Source organism: Lipotes vexillifer, unplaced genomic scaffold, assembly GCF_000442215.2.
Source record: "Lipotes vexillifer unplaced genomic scaffold, Lipotes_vexillifer_v1.1 scaffold437, whole genome shotgun sequence".
In the NCBI taxonomy this organism is placed as follows: Eukaryota; Metazoa; Chordata; class Mammalia; order Artiodactyla; family Lipotidae; genus Lipotes; species Lipotes vexillifer.
The window spans coordinates 1,285,851-1,300,953 of NW_006785990.1; the positions used below are offsets into that span (position 1 = coordinate 1,285,851).

General features: G+C 39.1%; 1 protein-coding gene across 1 annotated transcript in view; it reads left to right on the forward strand.

Annotated features, from left to right (window-relative positions):
* BMPR1A (bone morphogenetic protein receptor type 1A) overlaps positions 1–15,103 on the forward strand; it is a 155,622-nt gene that overhangs the window by 91,444 nt on the left and 49,075 nt on the right. Inside the window, exon 2 of the mRNA XM_007458361.1 lies at positions 2,567–2,683. The gene's annotated coding sequence lies outside the window, so the exon portion shown is untranslated. The remainder of the gene's footprint in view (positions 1–2,566; positions 2,684–15,103) is intronic.

The following is a 15,103-nucleotide window of genomic DNA, read 5'->3' on the forward strand; positions in this document are numbered from 1 at the left end:
GGGGCACGAACCCGTGTCCCCTGCATCGGCAGGCGGACTCTCAACCACTGTGTCACCAGGGAAGCCCAGGCACAAAATCTTTGGTGAAAATATTAATCCTTACAATTGTTTAGTGTTTGGTTCTGACTGGATCCCTTGTCACTGTTAAACACAGTTTATAGTGCTAAAAGCCTGTGGCAAATTACCTTATAAATTAAGTGATTAAAGTTGTTGCGGGCATTTTGCCTATGTAAATCCTATTTCTGTGCCTGTACGTATCTATAGATCTCTGCTTAAAAGACTATAGTTGCAAAGGTTAGGAAACGGTTTACTTCGACTCACACAATTTCTAGTATGTAAAAAGTGACTTGCAGACCTGAATCGTGAAGCACATCCTGTCCTTTGATTGCCTTTTATTTTCCTCTTAGTAATGAAGTCAAATCTTACTTGGTTTTCCTTAGCCAGTCTTAAATTCAATCCTTAGAAAAGGTTTTCTGAAGTGTATGATTTCTCATGTATTTGTACATATGAGAGAATTGAGGGAGGATATATAATTCAGGGTCTTGGACTTTGCAGATGGTATATTTGAAGATTCTTTGTGATTATGTATTTTCCTTTTTTTTAAATTAACTTTAGATTTAGCGTAAAGCTTGTAGCTTTTTTTTCACACCAAGGGAGCAGTGTTGTAATAAATAGTGCTATAATAAACAATGGTTGATAAGTGGTTTACATGCTAATTTTATTTATTGTTTGATCCATTGTAAGTATCTGGTAGAATTAGAATCAGGCCATATATTTTTTTAAAATAAATTTATTTATTTATTTATTTTTGGCTGTGTTGGATCTTCATTGCTGCACGCGGGCTTTCTCTAGTGGCGATTGGGGACTATTCTTCGTTGCGGTGCGTGGGCTTCTCATTGCGGTTGGCATCTCTTGCTGCAGAGTGTGGGCTGTAGGCACACGGGCTTCAGTAGTTGTGGAGCACGGGCTCAGTAGTTGTGAGTCATGGGCTCTAGAGTGCAGGCTCAGTAGTTGTGGCGCACGGGCATAGTTGCTCTGCAGCATGTGGGGATCTTCCCAGACCAGGGCTCGAACCCATGTCCCCTGCATTGGCAGGCGGATTCTTAACCACTGCGCCTCCAGGGAAGTACAAATGCGGGCCATATATTTTTAAACATAGTCACTTTGATGGACTATTTAAAACTTTATGAGACTAGGTTAATCTGAGCTTTGTTTAATGTAGTGATTGCCTCCCCTCTCTTCCATACACCCTTAGGGAAGAACGGAGGAGTTATTGGCAAAGAATGGCTTTGGAGGAAAATCTTTATGCCATTTCTGAAGTGGAAACACAATGCATTTATTTTTTGATTAGTATAAGGTAAATTTTTTAAGACTATGATCATCTCAGAGAAAAAGAAACATCTAAATACCAGGTCTCCTCCATTACTGCTCTCCCTGATTTCTCTGAGTGATGGTCTAAGAGTTTTATAGTCATATGAATACCCTGAAAAATGTCAGGGGTCTGGTGAAGTTGTAGGTAACTAGTGCATTGAGAAGACTGTTAAAAGGCTTCTAAATGCAGACAAAGCATTACTAATTGCTTTCAGGGTCAGTCTGTCTTTAGTTGGACCATGAAAGATTTAGCATGGCCCTATGGCAGCCTGTCTGCTGAGTGGAGACTCTTGTCCTTAAGAAAGGCTATCTGATATGCTAGACCGTTTCAGGTTGCCCCAGTTTACATGAATTTAGTCATTATTGCCAAGACTACTAAACCTCAGTGTGACACAAGTGATACTTCGAAATGGGCTTGAAGACAAAGGCATTTTGACCTTGCAGTGGGACATAAGTAACATTCATACAGCTTAAAATTTTTCTTTTTAAAATATGAAACAGAATACTGTACTATTTGACATTTCAGTTAAAAGATACATTCAATGAAATTATTTTTATGATCTGTAAGTAAACAGCACACCTGCCTTTCAGTAAATTAAAATTTTTAACGTTTTTCCTCGTTTAGATTTATGAACGTTGTCTCTTAAAGCAGTAGGGTACTAATGCAGTAGTAACACAGTTGAAACCTATGCCATGGACTTAGACCAAGCAGTGCAATTAATTCTTGACCCTCACAATTCCTAATGTTCTAGGTTGAAGTTTGAAATTAAAACTGCTTACTGAGAGTTCGTGATAGAAAGTGAAATACTGGCTGGGTGGTCCCATTTTTGTTCAAGTAGGAATCTGAATATTGTAGAATTGTAAATTTTAGTGCTGCTTCTGGCTGTTACCATTTTTCAATTTGAGATGTGATTATTTTTTTCTTCAAAAGCTTAGGCCGATACAGAAATTTTACATGTGAGTTAATTTTTTCTGCAGAACTGCTATGTTGTAAAGTTGAAAATACTCAAAATGTGAAACTTCTTTGGGCAGAAGTTTGTAAAGTGATAGATTTCTAAAGTACTGTAGAAGTTTTCGTTGACTTTACATTGAAAATGTATAGTTTTATGCATGATAAAATTTTGGCATTTCTTCTACATGTGTTATTCTGACAAACATTCTTTCAGTCTTGAATATGTTCCTTTTCTCTAAACAGATTTATGAAAATATGCATCAGTTTAATACTGTCTTGGAATTCATGAGATGGAAGCATAGGTCAAAGCTGTTTGGAGAAAATTGGAAGAGTACAGTTTTATCTAGCCACACCTCTGAGGTAAGAAAAAGACTTTTAAGAAAATAATTAGAATAATATGAAAATTCTCATTTCTTAACAATTGAAAATAGTCCTTCTGTATTACCACTGCAGCTTTATGTTAGCATCTTTCTTCTTTAATCACCTTCCTTATGAGTTCATAAGTATCAATAGTTATAACATATTTTTCTCTCCTTATAAATGTTGAACCTCTTCAGGAGTAAAAAGTATTTATTACTAATACAACTTCCTTTAATTGTAGAAAATAAGCATGAAATGATGTATGTAATAATTTCTTCCCTCTCATGATGGCAAAACAGGTTAGAATGGAAGATTATATTTAAATGAATGTTTACATTATTCTGAAACTTTCACATATTTAGAATTTAGGATAAAATTGTTACTTTGAATAATAGATCTTTGGAGGTAGAATTTATTCAAAGAAGTGGGAACTGCAGTAACATAAGGGACAGGGGAGAAGAAGTCATTCTAAGACAATACGTACAGGGAAATCAAGTTCATTATTTTCAAATCCATAGAGACACAGATTATCAGGTAAAAGGTTTAATCCCATCTGTACTTTAAAAAAATAAAAACCAGGGAGCTTCCCTGGTGGCGCAGTTGTTGGGAGTCCGCCTGCCGATGCAGGGGACACGGGTTCGTGCCCCGGTCCAGGAGGATCCCACGCGCCGCGGAGCGGCTGGGCCCGTGAGCCATGGCCGCTGAGCTTGCACGTCCGGAGCCTGTGCTCCGCAATGGGAGAGGCCACAACAGTGAGAGGCCCACGTACCGCAAAAAATAAATAAATAAATAAAAACCAGAACATACGCTTTTGTGAAGTGGTCTATACTTTTTCCTCTTTAAATAGTAGGTTCTTCCTTATAGCATTCATTCATCATCCTTCTGTCCCTTCCAAGCTGGTCTGTTTGTTCTTTTGAGAAATATTCATGACTTTCTAATTGTCTTTTTTTAGGTTTCATACTCTTTAATCACTGTAGTAGTTGCCATTTTTCCTTTCATGAAATGCTGTTGGCTTCTATGACCCTGTGCCTCTTCTAGTTCTACTTCTTTAATTACTCCTTCAAATTTTTTTTCTTTCTTCTCCTATTATTTTTTTAATTAAAGAATAGTTGTCCTCCTATGATTAAATAATGACCGTCCCTAAGGTTTTATAATTGAAATTCTTGTTTTTCCTTTTTATGTCTTTCCTAATCTCTTGATTTCAGCAATTACCTCTAAAATGCTCTCTCTCAACATCATATCTCTGCTGTGACACTTTTCTAAGCTTTGACACGTATTTTCATCTGCTTGCTTCACACTCAGTGTTCCCACTTCTATTACTGGACTTCTTTGTCACCCACACTCAAAGTCTCAGTGCCAAATCTGATTCTTCATCTTTTCCTTCCTACTCTTAGTAAGAGATCAGTCCTATCAGTTTTACCTCTATAATATATCATGAATGTTTTCATCATCTCTTTTCTAATCTCCTCGTCATCATCCAAGTTTAAGTTCTTATATCACATTTCACCTGAAATATTGCAGGACTTTTCCCACTTTGTGCCTCTCCTCACTCTCTTTTCCATCTGTGTGTTGCTACCAGCTTAAATTTTCTGAGGTAATTCTGCATGTACTGTCAGTAACTCTTTGTTAGCCTACCAAAGTAAGGACAAACTCCTCTAGTAATAAAGTCTCTCAACAGTGTAGCATTAAGTGAGTGACAGCTTTGCCTGCATCCATCCATTTCTCTCTCCCTTTAAACACTTACTAAACACCTACTCTACTGCAGGTACTGGGTTAGGTGCCGAGAATATGCAACATTCGGTAAAATGAGTTCCTTACGTTACTCTCAAAGAATAATCCGTTTAGAGATGAGTATACAAAGAGTTAATGCGAGTGCAACTTGAAAAGTGCTATATGAAATTGGAAAAGTGTATTGGTATCATCTAGAAAGGCCCCATCAACATTGTTAGAGGCGAGAATTGTCAGGGAGGCTTCACATAGGGAATGACATTTGAGTAGAGTTTTAAAGGATAAGTAGAAGATTGCTGAGTGTAATTTGGAGGCAGTAGAATTTCCTGCATAGAGCCCAGTGTAAGCAGGGGAAACTTGAAATGTATAGAATGTGCAAAAGACAGAAGAAATCATTTTGTATGGTTTGAATTCAGGACGGGAGAGAGGGTTTGAGGGACAAGGCTGGAAGAGAGCTTGTTTTTGAAGAACTCTGGATACCACCATGATAAGGAGTTTAGACTTCATTTTGTGAGTAGTTGGCAGTCTTTGAAAAATTTTAACAGAGGTATTTCGGATCATAATCGTGTTTTGTTACAGTTAACATGGCAGTGATGTGAATGATAGTTTGGAAGGGGGAGATACCAAAAGCAGAGAGACAATTAGGATACTCTTAATTGTTGCAAGCAAGAAATAATGAGAATCTTGATTAAGGTAGGGATCAACTTACCTGAAATTATGAAAAACTTTAAGCATTGATTATTTAGCAGATGTTTAATTTTCTTCTTCTGTACGCCTTGCATGTATGATACTCTTCAGCCGATGATTTGAAATTGTCCTGTTTTTTCTCCCTTCTGCTCATATTATTTTTTCTCTAGGCATGTTTTTCCCTCTTTATCTAGTTTAAGGTCCCAGAGCACTTATTTTTGTCCTTCAGAATATTACTTTTTTGGGTCCCTCTTAAATTATGTAACAAGTTACAAAGGAGGAATCAGAAAATAAAAAACATGGTCCCCAACCTCTGCTTATAGTCATATCAGTAAAGTATGTATATAAGTAATACAAGTAATGATAACCAGCATCGCCAGGTGAAAGTGATAAATGTCAAAGGAGTCATTTATTACTTCCAGTCAGTTCTGTAGCACTGAGAAGTACAGATAGAACATAGAAGAGGTTATTTGATCTGGGCTTTGAAAGATGAGTAGAATTCGGTAGGTAAAGAAAGAATTAAAAGATGTTTCTGGAAAAGCTGATTGATGGAAAATGAATATTTCCATAGGAGTGTAGAAGAGGTCTTGGAGAGGGTAGGAAGTATGACATAGAGAAAACTATAGTTTAGGGGAATTACTCTAGCAGTGATGTATGAACAAACATCATTAGAGAAATGGAGTGAGGAGTCAGGGATTTTGGAAGGCTGTAGGAGTAGTTAGGCATGAGGTAATCAGTATTCAGTCAGAGTGGTGATAGTGGAAATAGAAAAGGACTAAATGGAGTACGGTATGTTGTGAAGGAAGAAGGGACACTGATTTGTGACTAGATGTTGAAAAGAGATGATGATGCCCACATTTTTTATCTGGAAAGCAGGGATAATATTGGGCATCGTTAATAGCAAACATAAGTAATTCTTCAAATCTAGTTAAATCCGAGTTTTCTAAGTTTAAAGAAACACTAAAATTGATGTTCTGCTGTATTGTTGGTCTCCTCATTTGTTTACATACAACAAATATTTTTGCACATTGTTGTTCAAGCCTTAGCATACTGAAAAGGAGGTATTGTGAAAAAAGCAAAGTATTGTCTCTTTAGAAGAGTAGTTTTTAGAGAAATAAATACTATTCTGCTCATTTATCTCTTTCGTTATTATTTTAAATGCTATATAAGATTTAGTAAAATTTAAGAATATTTAAAGTATTTCTGCAGGTATAATTCTGACACTTACTGAAAGATGGTATCTCATTTAATAGAATTATTGCTGAATGAATGGAGACCTGTGAAGACGCTCATTAAGCAGAATTTGATGGTTCCACTTTAGCAAATAAACATTAGTATGATAATGTCCTTAGAGAAATACCTTATAGTGAGGTAATATTACCTTATAATATAAAACTAACTACTTTTAATGCTTTTATTAAAGTTCTTTTCAACTCTTAATTGATGATTGATTTAGGGCTTTGCCGTATTCAGAAATATTTCAACACTGTATGTTGAAAATAAAGTAGTCACTACGTTTTGTAATTACGCATTGTGTAAAATTGGAAAACATCACATTATTGAGGAAGGAAACATCACATTAAGAAAAGGCTTTATGATTAAACTATATTTTCAAGTTATTTCCTCTCTAACATAAATTTGGTTAAGCTCTCAAATTAATTAATATTTGTACTATATATGTTGTATATGTATGTGTGTGTATAAATATATATGTATATATATTTTAAGATCTCCTCTATCCTTCTTATCTCAGAATAGTCACAACAGTGTTTCCCAGAGTGCTGAGTGTGTATCACTGGTAGTATTCAGAATGATTTTAGGTGGCACACAGATGAATCTGTAAACTTTTCCAGTTATATATTTATTGTGACAAGTAATATTTAACATAGTGACAATTATGTTCACCTTTATTTTCTCTCTGTTTTGAATTCTGGTTCAGAAATTAGAGTTAATCATACCTTCAATTTATGGCAGTAAAATTACTATCTTTGTTCTTCATAAGGCCCTTGAGTTGATATATTTTATTTTGTCTTCTTTATTCTTGACTTCCACTCCCATTTTCCTTTCCTTCTGCCATAGGAAACCATTCTAATTTGTTTGCTCTATATCTTTGAGTGAATGTATCTTTATAAAACATAGTGTTGTTGGTGTGTATGTGTTTAATTGACTTAATTAGGCTTTGTTACAGATATTCTGCCCTTTTTTTCCCACTATTTTCTTTAGCACCAGAAAGTTATATCTCTTCATGTTGCTGTGTACATTCTTACTTGTTGCTTCTAACTTATGTTTAGTTTCCCATAATGTACTGCACTACATTCTTCTACTTAGAGGCAACACACTCTTCTTAAAAGCACAGGCAGTGGAGCAAAGTTTCTTCAGTTTGAGTTCTAACTGCACCACGTCTTAGTTTGGGTTTCTTTGAAAGTAGAGCCTGAGAAAGGGACTTATGGCTTGGGTAGTTTATTTAGGAGATGATCTAAAGAAGCAGAAATGAGAGAATGGGAAAAGTGAGAGAGAGAAGAAAGTAAAGTTAGATAAAATTTGTTCATGAGCTAGTTATCACTGTGAGCAACTGGGATTCAATTTCCTTGGGTACCTTCTGAATGCACCTCAGCATTGTCCCACCAAAGGACGGACAGGAACTTGGGACATTTATCCACTGACTTTCATCTTTTGTTAATTGAGGATGGCTCCTGGAGCTCTAACTCTGGCACTTGTGTAGTTGTGCCTATATACTGCCGAGTAGTCGTCTTTGGGTTTGGGGGAAGCCCTGAGGAGCAAAACAGAGCAGTGCCTTGGCTCACACTTGATGTCAGATGCTGTTGGACAGTGCATAGATCTGTACACTGCAGCTGTAACGAGGAAAGGTAGGCTGAGCACTGCAAGTGTCTGCCACCCCTTTTATTATGTAGATTACCTCGTGTTCTGTTAAGTCCACTCTGTCACCGACCCTTCAGAGTGGTGTCTGGTTGTAATTGCTAAAAGCAGTCTCTAAAACAGGAGGGTTAGGGGAACATGCTGCAGTCCCTCTACTGCAGCTGGTCCTGAGGCCATAATTGATCCTGTAACTGTGGGATAGTGGTGCTGTCCATGGGGTATATCGTGGGCGGGAAAGGCAAACCCACATCTGGAGTCAGTGTCAGTTCTGCACCTGCATGTGTTAGTTGGCATTCCACAGCAGCAGTAATTAGATCACCTTCATGAGAAGGAAACCATGCTGCTGGGCCTTTGTAAAGCCTTCCTTTCTGTCACTAGGGCTCCTTCATTCACAGCCCTATTGCTTAAGCATTGAGGTGGTTGAGAGCAGAAGCTGGCTGATGTCCACTGACAAGTCACTCCATCTGTAGTTGGGATGCAGTTAAATGCACCTTCCCTCTTGGTGCTTTGTGGTGGGCATTAACATAAGACATAAAAGCTTGGCACTTTGTGCTGACTCCCACAGAACCATCAACATGCCTCTTCTCCAAATTCTTTCTCTTATTTTCCAGTTTTTGGTTTTTTTTTTTTTTTTTTTTTTGCAGTACGTGGACCTCTCACTGCCGTGGCCTCTCCCCTTGCGGAGCACAGGCTCCGGACGCACAGGCCCAGCGGCCATGGCTCACGGGCCCAGCTGCTCCGTGGCATGTGGGATCTTCCCTGACCGGGGCACGAACCCGTGTCCCCTGCATCGGCGGGTGGACTCTCAACCACCGCGCCACCAGGGAAGCCCCTCTTATTTTCCAGTTTTGCCCCTTCTATCCCCCTAACCAGTCAGCCATACCATTTGCCACTCCCAAGGAGTCCATGTTTTCCCTCCTCTGGTCACTTCTCCCTGCACTGTACACACTGAGAGAATTTCTACCTCATCATTGTCTTTCAGAGCCATCCAAATAGGGCTGTAGAGCAGTAGTAATCCATTTTTTATTTGTTTCTGTTAACCAGGCCCCAGGTGTTTTTTTTGTTTTTTTCGTTTTTTTTGTCATTGGCCACCAGTAACCTACCATGAAGTCATTGGTGTGAGCAGAAGTAAAGATACCAGTATGGTAGAGGTAGGTGACATGAAGCTCTGGGCCACCTCTTGTAGTTCAGTAGTGCCTTCTGGACCTGCCTAGATCCTGTTACATCACACAGTGGATTGCTGCTGTGCCTAACCTTGGGACTTGGTGGATCGTGATGGGTAGCTCTGGTTACTAAACCTTAATGTTTCATGGTTGGGAACTCTGCTAGGGCCCAATATCATGCCAGGAGCTACACTTTTCATGCAGTGCTGTAGAAGTTATGTGCTTGCTTCAGAAAATCTAGAGGCCTGTGCTGCAACTCTCCTGCTGGAACTTGCCAGAGAATTGACATGGCGTCCGTTTACCACCGATGTCTCTAATACCTTTGCATCTGAGCATCAGGGCAGCTTGCACCAGAGCTTGATCTGCTGAGAGCCTCTTCTCCTCTAGATCCTAATCAAAACTGGCAGCCTTCTGAGTCACCCAGTCTCTTCTTTTTTTTAATTTAAAAATTTTTTTAAATGTACCAGTCATCTTTCCTTGGACATTAATTCTCAGTTAGGGTGTAATAGGATTCAACAAAGATCAAGTTCTTCAAAGAGAGGTGCAGGGCAAAGATGGTCATGGTAAGGACTGCAGAGAGCACCCTTCACGCAGGGCCCTCATCAGTGGTTCTTGCGTAGCTGTTCATGTTTGAGTTCCTTGTAAGAAACGCAGTAGTTGAAAAGCACGTCAGCTTCCAGCACCATAGAAACCCCAAGGGTGCTCCCTTTGTTTATATTGACATACTTGTCATACTGGTAGTAACCTCTTTGAAACGCTCTGATGGTGCCTTTGGGGGTGAAACCTTGCGTCAGTATCCAGTTTGGCAGATCCTTTATTTTGACATCCATGAGTTTATTCTCCACTGGTACAACTAACACCATCTTGGTGTCTTGGATATTCACTGTCACTCAATCTTTTCTAATAGTTCCGTTTAACTAGAAGCCGCTGTTCTGATTTTCAGCTTCGCCTTCCCTCTGTTTGCTGAATTCCCTTTAAATGAATTGTATTTTTTATGCCCATTCCGGGGCTTTGGGTTCCCTAAGCACTCATTTAGTTCTGGCTATAGGCATCTATTATTCAGTGGCAAACCAATAGGCACGAAAGTCAGAGTTGTTTCTGTCCTGTGGACTGATAACAAAGGGGCCGACAAATTGTTGCCCATTTCCTGAAGCTCTGGGAGCAGTCCTCAGTGCTTCCAGGCACTCCCGACTGCAAGATCTGTTAGCAGTGTGGCAGATGAGAGTTGCTTCTACGTCTGCTGAGATCTGTTAGATGGAGCAGCCTTTTGAGGGTCCAGCATTGCAGAACGCAGTTATAGCGCCAGGCTTGAAGATGAGCTTCATCTTTCCTATTGGTCTCTCCTTGGACTCCATTGAAAATGTATTCCCACACCTACTGTCTTCTGTAGAGAAACCTAGAACTTATGGTCTCAGAAACATCCTACAGGCCTCTCAGGCTCTTTGGTTATTGTGCTACTCCTGAAAGGGAGACAGAGAAAGTCTATTCCCATTCTCTTCAATTCAGACTACCTCCTCATAACTCAGATATCTTTATTCTTTTCTTAATTTAAGTTTGGTGGGTATTCTTCTTGCTTACTTATTTGATCTTTCTCCAGTTTGGATGCTTTTAGATTCCGGTGGTGGTTTGTGTTATTGCAACTGCATATGGTACTGTAGGAAGAGCATGCCACAAGATTTCCAGTAGCATCTTTTCATAATCTATAGTGACATTTCAATTCCTGTCTTTATCCTCCATCCTAATACTTCTCTCCTGTTCTACTATCTTATATTTTCAATAGTTTCTTTCTGGGTGTCTCAGATAGAAATTCTAGTTTAACTTCTGAGCTCATCTACTTCCTACCTTTTCGTCCTTTCTTCCTTTCCTCCCTCCCGTCCATTTTTTTGTGGGTTAAGGGCTAGAGTAGGCTTAATTGTCTCTTTGCAGAACAATTTTTTTTAATTTTAAAAAGACTACATAAATGAGGCATGAATAAGTTCTTGCATACAATTTTGACAGTATGCACCAAAGCCTAAAGCCCTCTTCACTACCCTCACCCCACTGCCATCCTTACCACACTCCCCTCCACCCCATCTGCACCTCACCGACCTTTACATTACAGGTTATTGATTTGGGGGATTTATTTTTATAAAATTATGCATAATGAGAATACTTGCCTTATAAAGTTAGTGTGAGGATTAAATGAGTTAGTACATGTCAAGTATGTATAACATGTTAGAATTCTTACTTCATAGTATAAAAAACAGTATTATAAGAAAAAGCTAATAAACTTAGAGCAAAGATAATTCAAAATATGAAATAAGGCAGAAATATTTTGGGGGAAAGGGCTTTTGCATATACTAAGGTTCCCCGTTTCATGACTTGGATATAAATTTCTTATCTCTAACATCTAGAAATCGCCAGAGGGGTGGTGATTTGGGGAGCAAAGTTATTGAGCTAGTACTTGGATTGTTGGGTTAGTAGTAGCTGGCTATAACTGTAAGGTTTGGAGATACATTTGTAGATGTTAGTATACTTACAAAGAACTATTAGAGTTTATTATATGATTTTATAGTTGATTTAACTCCCCAGTTATGTTTCCCTTAAGATATTAATATTATTTTTATTCATTTCATTCACCTATTGAACATTTATTGTTTTGCTTAGTAACATGCTAGAAAATAGAGGTTACAAGTGTTGCAAGATAAGTCAAAAGAATCACCTGACTAAATAAGTGTTATGAGAAGAGGGATCACGTCTGTTTCATTGACTGTTGTGTAAGTGTGATGCACATACCAAGTAATTAATAAATACTTTATGAATGAGTGTTAGTCAAGAGCTAAGGTGCAGCTATGGTTCATGTTCTGGGTACACTAGAAGTACAGAGATGGGCCGGCTCACTCAGCCTGATATGTAGGGGTCAGGGATTGCTTACACAGATGATGCATAGATCAAGTCTGAAGAGTGAACTGTAGTTAACTTGGTGAGAAACAAAGGGAAGAACAAAAAGGATGTGCAAAGGATGGGAGTCTAAAAGGGATGCATGTAAATATAGAGGCTTTGGTGATTTCAGTGTAGCTGGATCATTGTAAAGGTATGAGGAGTGAATGGGAAGATGGTGTTAGAAAGCCTGGCGGAGGCCAGATCATAACAATTCTTCTTATGTCTTGGTAATTCCATCCTATGAAATGAGAATATTTATAGATTTTTTTAAGCAGAGAGCATGACAAGGTCATTTAGTTTTAGAAGTTAGGTTTGGTTTAGAAGTTAGCATTTTATTAAAAGTGATCATGTACTAGGCTGTACAGCAAGTTCTTATACTAGGCTGTACAGCAAGTTCTTATACAGTTCAAATGATCATATCAGCCATACTTTTTGTCAACATACACTTAAGTTAAAACTGAGTAACAAACAGTATATACAGGCACACATCTGGAAATTTAAAAACCTACCTCCATAAATCCCACAGGTCAAAAATAAAATGATAATGCAAGTCAGAAAACACCTAGAACTAAACAATAAAGAAAATTAGGACTTATTAAACTTGTGTGACATGTTGAAGCCTTACATGCTCATATTAAAAGATTAAAAATATTAATAAGATAAGGACCTAATTTAAATTAGGAAAATAACAACAGAATAAATTCAAGTGAAGTAAAATAGATGATAAAAATAAAAGCTAACACTTGTAGAGCACTTGTTATATGTACCAGGCACTGTTCCATGTGCTTTACAAGGATTATCTCATTTAATCTTTGCAACAACCCTGTGAGGTAGGTACTCTTATTAGTCCCACTTTACAGATGGGAAAACTGAGGCACAGAGAAAAACTTATCTACACTTCTAGTTAATAAGTGATAGAATTGGGGCTAATTGGAAAAGTTTGTTTTGTTTTGTTTTGTTTTTTTAAGATACGATGGAGAGAGTTAACATAGCCAAAAGTTGGTTTCTTGAAAAGGCTGATAAAACAGACAAACCATTTGAATAACTGATCAAGAAAAACCCAGAAAGCACAAGTAGTATTGGGAATGGAAAGGAGGACATGATTTCAGATATAGCAGAGATTTTTTAAAAATAAGAGATACCTTGAATAAGTTTATGCCTATACTTTTTTTTTAACTTATTTATTTATGGCTACATTGGGTCTTCGTTGCCGAGCGCAGCCTTTCTCTAGTTGTGGTGAGCGGGGGCTACTCTTCGTTGCGGTGCACGGGCTTCTCATTGCAGTGGCTTCTCTTCTTGCAGAGCACGGGCTCTAGGTACACGGGCTTCAGTAGTTGCAGCATGCGGGCTCAGTAGTTGTGGCTCGCAGGCTCTAGAGCACAGGCTCAGTAGTTGTGGCACGTGGGCTTAGTTGCTCCGTGGCATGTGGGATCTCCCCAGACCAGGCCTTGAACCCGTGTCCCCTGCATTGGCAGGAGGATTCTTAACCACTGTGCCGCCAGGGAACTCCTACCTTTTACAATTTAAATAAAACAACAATTTTTAAAACGTGACAATAAAGTTGATTAAGGTGAAATAAAAAACCTAGATATTTCTGTAATTATTAGAGAATTTTAATTTTTAGTGAAAGATCTGCCTCCTCCCATATACTCACAGATAAGCCCTTGGCTCAGATGATTTTAAAGGTGAGTTCTATGAAACTATTCAAGTGGTAGATATGTCCAGATATACAAAGACTGCTTGAGAGAATAGCAAAATAAGGAAAGTTCCTCAGCTTATTCTGTGTGAGTAGTATAACCTTGATACCGAAACCAGACATGGATAATATGAGAAAAAAATTATAGGTCAGTCTTTCTTATGAACATAGATGTAAAACCTAACAAAATTATTAGCAAAACAAATCCAGTGGTGTATCTAAACGTGATCATGTCTACAGTACTGCAATACAGTTCTGACACTGCCTACCCACTATTAGTGTCAGACTCCACAGTTTTAAGGGCACAGTCTCCAACAAGACTGCCCTCACTTGAGATGCCAGTCACAAGTTTGGAGGTCCCCAGGCTACTCACACTTCTGACTAACTGGCTACAAATCCAGGAGGATTCCTGTGACCACCCCCCACATTTGACAATTCATTTATATGACTCACAGAATTTAAGAAAGTGGTAGACTTATTTTTTAAAATAAATTTATTTATTTTATTTATTTATATTTGGCTGCGTTGGGTCTTTCTAGAGAAAGCTGCATGTAGGCTTTCTCTAGTTGTGGTGAGCAGGAGCTACTCTCTTTTGCAGTGCGCGGGCTTCTCGTTGCCGTGGCTTCTCTTGTTGCAGAGCACGGGCTCTAGGTGCATGGGCTTCAGTAGTTGTGGCATGCGGGCTCAGTAGTTGTGGCTCGTGGGTTCTAGAGCGCAGGCTTAGTAGTTGTGGCGCACGGGCTTAGTTGCTCCGAGGCATGTGGGATCTCCCTGGACCTAGGGCTTGAACCCATGTCCCCTGCATTGGCAGATGGATTCTTAACCACTGTGCCACTAGGGAAGTCCCAAGTGGTATACTTATGATAGTTTTATCAATATAAAGGATACAGATTGGGACCAGCCAAATGAAAGAGACACACAGGGTGAGGCCAGGGAGGCTTCCAAATGTGGAGCTTCCATGCCCTCTTCCCCTGGAATTAGGGTGTGTTGTCCTAGGAAGCTTATCTGAGACATGGTGTGCATTTCTTATTGGAGTTTCATTATGTAGGCATGGTTGAATAATTGGCCATGTGACTGAACTCAATCTTCTGCCCTCCCTATACTCCCTGGACGCTGGGCTGGCTCCAAGCCCCAAACCCTCTTTTTTTTTTTTTTTTTTTTTTTTGCCGTACGAGGGCCCCTCCCTGTTGTGGCCTCTCCCACTGCGGGGCACAGGCTCCGGACGTGCAGGCTCAGCGGCCATGGCTCACGGGCCCAGCCGCTCCGCAGCATGTGGGATCCTCTCGGACCAGGGCACGAACCCTTGTCCCCTGCATTGGCAGGCAGACTCTCAATCACTGTGCCACC